Source organism: Galeopterus variegatus, unplaced genomic scaffold (genome assembly GCF_000696425.1).
Source record: "Galeopterus variegatus unplaced genomic scaffold, G_variegatus-3.0.2 Scaffold5087, whole genome shotgun sequence".
Classification (NCBI taxonomy): domain Eukaryota; kingdom Metazoa; phylum Chordata; class Mammalia; order Dermoptera; family Cynocephalidae; genus Galeopterus; species Galeopterus variegatus.
In genome coordinates this window covers 9,691-16,942 of record NW_007731198.1, presented here as the reverse complement: position 1 = coordinate 16,942, position 7,252 = coordinate 9,691, and the positions used below count along the sequence as shown (strand labels likewise).

The 7,252-nt window shown below is 37.1% G+C and overlaps 1 pseudogene; it reads left to right on the top strand.

The window, feature by feature from the left end:
- The first annotated feature begins 5,084 nt into the window (after positions 1 to 5,084).
- LOC103604328 lies at positions 5,085 to 6,938 on the top strand (annotated as a pseudogene).
- The last annotated feature ends 314 nt before the right edge of the window (positions 6,939 to 7,252 follow it).

Here is a 7,252-nt window from a genome sequence, read left to right as displayed (position 1 = left end):
ATTATTCGAAGGTGTTTAGATTATGTACTGATAAGGATCTGTCCCAGGAAACTTGTACATCACAAGAAATTTAATTTTTTTTGTCTTTCTTAACCCCTCTCCTATCCCTGACCTGGCCAGGAAAACTATCAGATGATAATAGTTAACATTCATTCAGAGTTTACTAGTCAGACACTGTGCCAGGAAATATATTATTATTTTCAGGTTATAGATTAGGAAATTATAAAATAAATGGGAGATATGGGATTTGAATACAGGGTACCTGAACAAAGCCCAAGCATGTAGTTACTGTTTGCACCACCTCTGCCTCCTGCTGGCCTCAGAGTATTTACAGCATCCAACATAGCTCTTGGCATATAGTAAGTACTTGGTTTATGTTTACTGAATTAATAAAGCAGTAAGTGGCTAAATAGGTAGAAGTAGATGGGGAAGCCAGAAGTGTGAAGACAGTGCGGGGAGTTGGTTAAGATGAAGTGAAATGCCCTCTGTGAAAGAAGCACTATCTTGGGATATGGAGAAAGGATTTTGTCATAGAAGTGTGTTTGTGGTTCACTGTGTGTGTGTGTGTGTGTGTGTGTGTGTGTGTGTGTGTGTGTTTTCTTGTGTTAGCACATATAAGAGTTTAAACATAAGAAGTTCTAAACTTAAAAGTGAGATTTAGGTATTATATTCCAATTTACAGCCAAACCAAATGTGGCAGAATATAGACTCCTAACAAGTAAGGATTATAATGGAAAACTTGGCAGGTCCTCAAGTATGCTGGTAGAATACATCACAATATTTCAACTCTCTCCATGTTTAGGCCTGGAATAAAGTAAAATTAGAGCATTTTCCCAATAGGCATTTAATCCAGTAATTATAACTGAATCTGTTCAGTCGCATATTTTTATGTGATCATTGGACTTTTCCCTACTTGTCAGACAGTAATCAATGGCTTAGCAGAAGGTTCATTAAGATGAAATATTTCTAACTGGGGCAAAGAAAAGGTCACAATATTTCCACTATTCTTAAGCCTTGTCAAACAATGACTCCAAATGGGAAAAGACAAGATGATGCAGTCTGAAATCTTGAGGTTTTGGTTGTAAGACATATGGAAAAATATAAACTTGATTCCATAGCATACTCTACTACAGTCATGTGTCTGTGTGGTTTTCATAATGCAGTTGAGAGAGTAACTACTGAAAGACTTTAAAATCACTTATTCTCTTGTAAATCTTTCTGGACCTAAGAATGTCAAGGTAAGTAAATTAGTGAATTATGTCATAGAAACAGCCTAGAGGAATATAATTTATAAATATCTGCATATTAAAAATACATACCTTTAAACAAACCTGGAAAAATCCTTAAAATTCTCAACGGTACACCTTTAAAATGAAACTGAAATTACAAAGTGGTGGATCTAGGGTTTGACACATTTTTAAAGGTTTTTTTGCAAAATGTATTGAAGATTGCATTACATAGGGCACAGCTATGGCCCAGATGCTTAAACTGGGACATGTACAGATCCTTAAGTCTATTTGCATCTAGGCTAATTATTAGTTTCTATTTAGAGTTATATGAAAATATTATTAAAATGTAAATAGAGCTATAACATCAAACAGAAAAATAAGTGGAAAAAACCTTTTGCTCTCTATGATTTTTAAATTGTAAAAAACAAATCCCCCAAACTGAATATTTTAGATTTTCATGTTTCATTCATTTCAATGAAATTGTTTTCAATAAGTTCAAGTAATACTTATTATGTACAGAGAGAAACTGTGAGTTTACCTCCAAGAATTTAGAAAAGTTGACTAGTCTTCTGTGTTAGAGACTGCCAAAATATTTACAATTCTGTTCTCTCTTCTTGTGCATACAAGATGACTACATTATACCCTTTCCCAATGGAATGTGGCCACAAATGACATACATCACTTTTAAGCCTGGTCCTTAAAGTGTCCCATGGGATCTTCCATGATGTTTCCTTTGTCAACATGCCTCGAAGCAAAGATACCCAGGTTGGTGAAGCCACTAGAAAGAAGGATCCTGGCTTTCTGAGTTATCACTTGGAAGAGAACCGAAGAGAGATGACATGAGACTATGACATGAGTGAGTCGTAAGATTTTATCATATTATCCACTGAGATTGGGAGAAGATTGTTTATAACAACTAGTTTTAATTATCCTAATATATATAGGAAAGTTTGTATCAGGTATAGCTGGTGGTGAAACAAAAACATAAATAATATAGAATCGACCTAGAAGTTGGGCATGAGCTTTGCAGAAACAAAGTAGAAGAGATAGAAATGCTTAATCTTCTAGAGTTGTAATATCCAATTATATAAATCTAGACCCCAAAGAATAAAAGATAAGACTTTTGAGCCACATTGGCCAAGTAAAACTTCTCAGTTTAGGAAAGTGACTGAGAATTGTCAATGGAAGAGACCACCGCTCACTAACTGAAACAAATAAACAAACAAAATCTTGAATTTATTACTTACTAAGAAAGGGAGAGCTGTGCTTGTGAGATAAACAGTCTACAGGCAAAGCAAAGACCTGACCTTGTTTCGGGAAGTATGGAATTCAAGAGCTGGCAAATTTTCACAAACAGAAGCTAGATATTGATCTTCAGCTGTAAAGTGAATAAGATTGTTGTAAACTAGCTATGTTTCATAAGGATGTTCACTGGAGGGAGGGTTTTGTTGATTGACTGGCTATGAAAGTGTCAAAATTTCCATTGATTAGTAGGATGGGTTTAAAACTAATTCAAGTTGTTACTTCTTCCTATTACCAGAAAACAGTCCATCCTTTCCTAGAGGATCAGGTCTATGATGAAATTAAAAATATGGTTTTCTCAACTATGGTTCTAGGTGGTTTTAAAATAATCACTGTTCAAATAAATGGATAAAGAAAATATGATATATATGCACAATGGAATACTACTCAGTCATGAAAGAGAATGAAATCCCATCATTTACAGTAACATGGATGAGCCTGGAAGACATCATGTTAAGTGAAATATGTCAGGCACAGAAAGATAAATACCACATGTTCTCACTCATGTGGGAGCTAAAGTGAAAAAAAAGTTGAGCTTATAGAAGTAGAAAGTAGAATTGTGGTTACTAGAGACTGAGAAGGGTGGGGTGGGGGGATTGGGAGAGGTTGGTTAATAGATACAAAAATCACAGCTAGGAAGGATAAGTCCTAGTAACCCAGAAATCAACCCAGGTGCTTATAGCCAACTGATCTTTGACAAAGGCACGAAAAACATACTTTAGGGAAAGGACAGCCTCTTCAGTAAATGGTGCTGGGAAAACTGGATATCCATGTGTAGAAGAAACTAGACCCATACCTCTTGCCGTATACCAAAATTATCTCAAAATAGATTGAAGACTGAAGTATAAGACCTGAAACTATAAAACTCCTAGAAGAAAACATAGGGGATACACTTCGGAATGTAGGACTGGGCAAAGACTTTTTGAATAGGACCTCAAAAGCACAAGCAACAAAAGAAAAAATAAACAAATGGGATTATATCAAACTAAAAAGCCTCTGCACAGCAAAGGAAACAATAAAGTGAAAAGACAACCTATAAAATTGGAGAAAATATTTGCAAACTATGCATCCAACAAGGGATTAATGCCCAGAATATACAAGGAACTCAAACAACTTCACTGTAAAAAAAATAACGCAATTGAAAAATAGTCAAAGGAGCTGAATAGACATTTTTCAAAGGAAGACATATGGATGGCCAACAAGTACATGAAAAAATGTTCAACATCACTAATCATCAGGGAAATGCAAATTAAAACCACACTGAGATATCATCTCACTCCAGTTAGACTGGCTATTATGAAAAAGACTATGAATCACAAATGCTGGCAAGGACGTGGAGAGAAGGAAACACTTCTACACTGCTGGTGGGATTGGGGGAACTATAAATTAGTACAGCCTTTATGGAAAATAGTATGGAGGTTTCACAAAGAACTACAGATAGATTTACCATACGATCCAACAATCCCACTTCTGGGTATATACCCAAAGGAATGGAAATCATCATGTCGGACATATACCTGCACTCCCATGTTTATCACAGCTCTGTTTACAATAGCCAAAATATGGGACCAACCTAATCATCCATCTATGCACAACTGGATAAGGAAAACATGGTAGATATATACAATGGAATAATACTCAGCCATAAAATGGAATGAAATTCTGCCATTTGCAGTAACATGAATGAGCTTGGAGAAAATTAGATGAAATAATCCAGGCAAAGAAAGAGAAATCTGCCTGTCCTCACTGATACATGGGAGCGAAGAAAGGAAATGGAAGGAAGGAAGGAAGGAAGGAAGGAAGGAGGGAGGGAAGGAAGGAAGGAAGGAAGGAAGGAAGGAAGGAAGGAGGGAAGGAAGGAAGGAAGGAAGGAAAGAAGGAAGGAAGAAAAAAACATTGAACTTTCAGAAGGAGAGAACACATCTATAGTTACTACAGGTGAGAATGGGGTAGGGAGAGGGAGATTAGGAAGTAATTGGGTGAGGGACACAAAGAATAATTACTATTTGTAATTATGAACATGCTAATAATATTGATTTTATCATCACATACTGTAACGAATACTAATAGTCAACTCTGTACTCCATAAATATATATAATCAAAAATAAATAAAGAAAAAAATAAGTTCTATTGGTGTACAGTAGTACTAGACGTCTATAATTAAGAATAATTTACTATATCTTTCCAATTATTTAGAAGAGCTCAAATGCTCTCAACACAAAGAACTGATACATTTTTGTGATGATGAATATACTAATTACCCTGATTTGATCATCACACATTGTATGCATGTATTGAAATATAACTCTATATCCCATAATATGTTCAATCAATGTGTCAAGCAATCAATCTATAAAAATAAAAATAAACTAGTAGCTATAAAGTTGAGAGAAAAAGGCATCAAAGTGAGGAAGCAAAATAGAGTAAGGAGCTATGTCTGGAAAAGAATTTTGGGTAGGGTTATTGACCAGTACCATTGACATACAAGTGGCTGGAAGCAAATAGATAGAAGACTACTAAGATTTCAAAGTGATTGTATTGCCAGAGAAGCCATGAACATGGATCTAAGCCAACTAGAATCCTCCAACCTTCCATTGCTACAAAGCTGGCATACTACCCAGTGTCCACCTCCAATGAGTCCAAGGAGACAAACAGACAAGGAAGAACCTACTGGAGAGCAGAGCCAGGGGTCACGAATAATGGACAAAGTAGTGGCTTCCAGAGAGCAGCAGCAGGCAGGGCCTGTTTAGAGCACTGGTACATTCTTGCAGCAGAAAACTTTGCAGTGCCCGCCTCACTGGATGTCATCACTGCCATGGAATGGGGACAGCTAGATGCCTCTCACACTTTACTTTTCTGAATAGGGGATTTTAATTATGGTTCCTCCTGTCCCTGCTGCATCACTGGACTTTGACTGAGGGCATGTAGTACACACGAAACTGACCCCAATGAGTCTCGCTGCAAGACTTGTTAGAGAATGTACTCCAGAAAAAAAAATACATATCCAGGAAAAAGAGGGATAAAAAATAAATGGTGAGGCAATAAATCAGGAAGGATTTATTTTCAAAACTAAGTAAGTATAGTTGTAAAAACAAATTAATACAGTTATAGAACTAACATCTCTGCTACCCCCTTTTCTAGTCATCGTGGCATGCAAGTGGGGCACCCACTGTGCCTGGGCCTTCACCATGAGCACATCAGCTTCATTGACATCAATACAGAAGGTCAGGAACTGAGATCTCAGAAGAAAATTCAGACAGTGGACTTCACGTGGATCTCACTCAAATTATTGAATTCTGTGATGTGTGTCTGAAGGAAGGTGATACACATGTTGAAGAAGCTTTGTTCTAAAGCCTACGTGAAAAGTTGGTCACATTTTGGGAAGGTGACCAACCATTTCTGAGACTGCAGTTGCTAGGCAACCTTTTCCATGGGATGGATAGGAATACTCCAGTAAGATGTACAGTGATTGCAGCCTCATTAAAGTAGCAGCATCTTGTAGGGGCATCCAGTACATTCTCACTGAGCTGGATCAAGTTAGAAAATGGGTTTCTGACTGAAATCTCACCACTGAAAAAAACACACCCTTAAAACTACTTTACGAGGCACTTGTGGATTGTAGGAAAAGTGATGCTGCTTCAAAAGTCAGGGTGGACTTGCTCAGAAGTGACACAGAGGATGGTGCTTCCCAGGCTCAGGTTGGTGACCACAGGTGTATGGATCATATGAACATAGAAAGATCCAAATGCATTTCTTGTTGACTCTCTTTTTACTTTAAAACCATCTTCTTGGAAGAGGAATGGGTAAAGTGTCATGAAAATCAACTACAATGTATATTGAGAAGTTAAAGCAAAAAAACAAAAATAAAAAAGAAAGAAAGAAAGAAGAAAGCAATAAAAAAAATCTTACTTTTTTGAAAGGCAAGCTTATCCACAATCTTTTAACCATTTCATTTTTGTAAGTGCTAAATTGGCATCATATGTCAAGTTTTGTCAGACTGATGAAGAATTCATTCGTTCACTTGGCCTTTTACATGAACAGAATATGGCAAAAATGAGACTACTTGCTTTTACAGGAATGGCAGCGGAAAATAACGAAATTTCTTTTGATACAATGCAGCAGGAACTTCAGATTGGAGCTGCTGATGTTGAAGCATTTATCATCGACGTGATAAGGACTGAAATGGCCTCCTGTGAGATTGACCATACCCAGAGAAAAGTCGTTGTGAGTCACAGCACATGTCGGACACTCGGAAAACAGCAGTGCAACAGCTGTACAACACACTTACTGCCTGGAAACACAACGTGAACAAAGTGAAAAACAGCCTCCTGAGGCTTTCTGACTCCTCAAGTTTTATGCATATAATTTTGTTCTTTTGGGTGGGGGGAATCCCTAAGTCACAGTAAAACATTTCAAACAAACAAAACATTTCAGGTGATATTCAGAAGGTATTTGGAGATGCAGAAGTAGCAGTGGAAATTAAAAGAGTTTGACATAACAACGTTTTCACTGCATTTACAGTTTTTCTCAGTTAGGTCTGCAGATCGATGTTTCAACTGTAAAAGTATCTCAGTCCCATGTGGACTAAAGAGCACTAGTGTATGTCAGACCAGGTTTCTGCAGGTTGTGCTAGATCAGCTGTCCTACATTTTAGTCCTCATCATAACTGCAGTCAGGAACAGGGGAGAAAAGGGGTGGGAAGGAGTGCTAGCCTCCCGGA